This window comes from Octodon degus, unplaced genomic scaffold, assembly GCF_000260255.1.
Source record: "Octodon degus isolate 3935 unplaced genomic scaffold, OctDeg1.0 scaffold00002, whole genome shotgun sequence".
Lineage (NCBI taxonomy): Eukaryota > Metazoa > Chordata > Mammalia > Rodentia > Octodontidae > Octodon > Octodon degus.
In genome coordinates this window covers 31,060,645-31,063,899 of record NW_004524578.1, presented here as the reverse complement: position 1 = coordinate 31,063,899, position 3,255 = coordinate 31,060,645, and the positions used below count along the sequence as shown (strand labels likewise).

At 40.1% G+C, this 3,255-nt stretch overlaps 1 pseudogene; it reads right to left on the bottom strand.

Moving 5' to 3' along the window:
- Positions 1–243: 243 nt before the first annotated feature.
- LOC101588783 lies at positions 244–2,912 on the bottom strand (annotated as a pseudogene).
- Positions 2,913–3,255: the final 343 nt, after the last annotated feature.

The window sequence follows — 3,255 nt, the reverse complement described above, 5'->3', positions numbered from 1 at the left end:
GGGCATACTAAGTACTCTTAGTACTTCATACTAAGCAGGACTATAAGTGCAGCAGCATCCAGCACCAGGACAGAGCTGTGGGGTTTTGTGAACTGTTTCTACTTTTAAATTTCAGAAACTGATGTTTTCCCCAGGCCATCTTAATAGTGCTGCTTCAATCACATGTCAGCTAAAAAGGACAATTGGCACAACTTCCACTAAACCCTTCTGTAGCCTAGACAGTGACGTGGTGACACTGGAAGACTAAATCTGCAGCTTCTTCTGGATTAACCACAGGGTATCCGCATTCTTCTTCAAATATGCCTCTTCCTCAGGAGTCAGAGTCACCTTCATGACATCATAGATCCCAGTCTGTCCCAGGACACAAGGGACACTAAAGAAGACATCATCCTTGATTCCACAGAGCCCCTTAATCACAGTAGAAATTGGGTGCACCCTCCTAAGGTTCTTCATTATACTTTCTGCCAAATCTGCCACCAACAGTCCAATGGTCCAGGATGTGTAGCCTTTTAGTTTGGTCACTTCATAAGCACTGTCAACCACCTGTTTGTGAACCTCTTTCCAATGCTGCTTATTCCCATCAGTTCCTAACTCAGGGTCAGATTCTTCAGGGTGACACCAGCAACATTCACACCACTCCACAGGGATGCTGGAGTCTCTGTGCTCCTGGAGGATCCAGCCATGGCAGCTCAGTGGGTGCACGCCCAGCCTTTCCCCTATCAGGTAGCAGAACCAGACTGAATGCAGGTTGCAACCACTGCCAATAACATGGTTCTTGGCAAAGCCACTTATCTTCCAAGCCACATAGGTCAAGATATCCACTGGGTTGGACACAACAAACCATTTGAGTTTGGGACTGTACTTTACATTAGGAATGATGAACTTGAAGATGTTCACATAATGCCCAACAGCAGGTGATTCAGTCTCAGTGGAGCTCTCTGGTTCTTCATGGGAAAAACTTTTGCTAATTTCACTTTGCCTCTCAGCTGGTGGCTAAGACCAAGGTGGCAATGCATGCATGGTCTTTCCTCCATGGTGTGATCTATTTCTTCTGTGACACTTAATCCTACTTTCTTTTCCTCTGTCAGCTTCTTCATTATTCCCAGTTAACCTCCACTCATTTCAATTCCTCCGCAACATATTGCTTTCTAGACCCCGGACACTTGACTGTGGAGAAGCTGAGTTGTTGGCATTCACTGCTCCACTATTTTGAGACCTTCTCAGGCTTGGATATTTTATAATCTTATTCTATTCTATTGTTCTTTATTCAGTGAAAATACATTTAATTTTCACATTAGCAGGCAGATGTATATGATTTTTACATGTTTTATAGTTTAGCAACTCCAAAGAGTGTTAAGTGGCCAGAATTTTTTTTTTTCAGAACCGGGGATTGAACTCAGGCCCTTGCACTTGCCAGGCAAGTACTTATTCTACTGAGCCATCTCCCCGGACCCAGAAACAATTAAAAAAATTAACAGCCCATTTATTCAGTCAATATGTTCAGTTGGTTATTTTGTTCAGATTGTGTCTTTGTCCATTCAAGCAACAAAAGTGCTGTACACTGAATATCAGTGAAAACCAAAAAATAGTTATTTCTCATATTTCTGTGTTCTGGGAATGTTTCAAGGCATATTTCAGGGCCATATTTCAAGGCATTGTCAAATTAGGAGCCTAGAAAAGGTTCCTTTCTATTCACGAATGTCCATCTTCTATTGTGTTCTCACATGATAAAGTGAGGGAATGTCTGGTTTAATAAAGCATTTAATTACATTCATGAGGACTGAAGAGATAGCTCAGCAGCTTAAATGCCTACCTGGCAAAAGCAAGAACTCGGGTTTGATTCCGCAGTATCACATGCTGTGCTGGACACTTTCTGAGCTGGCAACCAACTGGGTGTGGTGGCGCATGCCTGTAATGCCAGGGGAGGCTGAGATAGGAGGATCACTATGAGTCTGAGCTGCTTAGTGAGACCCTGTACCAAATCAATCAATCAATCAATCAATCAATCAATCTAAAAAAATTACATTCGTGTAGGTTCCATCCTCATGACCTAATCATTTCCCAATATATTTGCCTTCGAATGACCTTTTGTGGTTAGGGCTCAACATATGCATGTGGGGTCTGGGGGACCAGACACTCAATCTATAGCTGGTAGGCTTTCAGATAGGGTTACTTTCATAATCTCCATATTACTTTCTGTAAAGAGAAGTAGATGTCTAATGTTTTGGAAATTTAAGTCCTACTAAAAACTAATTATTGACTACATATTACCTGATGGAAGTTTGATTATCAATTCTTTCAAAACAAACTGTCCTAAATTCTCTGGGTTAATGCAACATTCTATCAATGTTGCTTATTGTTTCACTTGTGGGTTTGGCTTGCAGGGGAAATTCACTTGGAGATTTTTTATGTGCTTTTAGAGAAAGTAGCTGGGAGTAGAGTCTTCTGAAAGCACACCAGGGCGGGCTACACAGGAAGGTGCCCACATGGGGCTGGCAACCAACTCGGACTGTTGACTTGATTTTTCAACACTTAGGCTCTTCATTGTCTGTGGTCTGCTCCAACATGGGATGCTAAGCTTAATACTAAGGTTAACCATAGTACTATAATAGCCATAGTATTATGGCTAATACTAAGGAGTGAAGTGCAATGCTTCCTAGGACTTAGTCCTCAATTCATGGAGAATGATAAAGACTGAGTTAGTGTTTAGAAAAATGAAGAGTGTTTCAAGACACTGGAGATGAAATTTAGTATGAGCAAATTCTGAAAGGTATGTACAAATATGCTATGAGGGGTGATTGAAACATACCGTAAATATTTAAATTTAAAAGAACCATGAGGATCTTTAGTTGAATGGTCATAGCTGTCTCAGTATTATACATATTTTCAAAATCTTTATTTTTCTTCATCATTTCGACTTTGGGGAAAAGCTAGAAATTGCAGATTCAGTGAATAAGTTGGATGAGGATATACTGTTCAGAGAATAAGGTATGAGAGCTTAGTTTTCCATTGGGTGGCACTTGAATTCACTTTAATCACACCTTTTAAAGATGGGAAGGGCTTCCAGAACTCCTTCAGAAAGTGACAAGAATAATGGGATATGTGTGTTCAAAGCTAATGGTAAGATTTTGAGGGAGATTAATAACAATGTGTCTTTTACAGTAATATATTTTAAAATTTAAATGTTCACCCTATATTTTGATCATGATATCTATCTATCTATCTATCTATCTATCTATCTATCTATCTATCTAT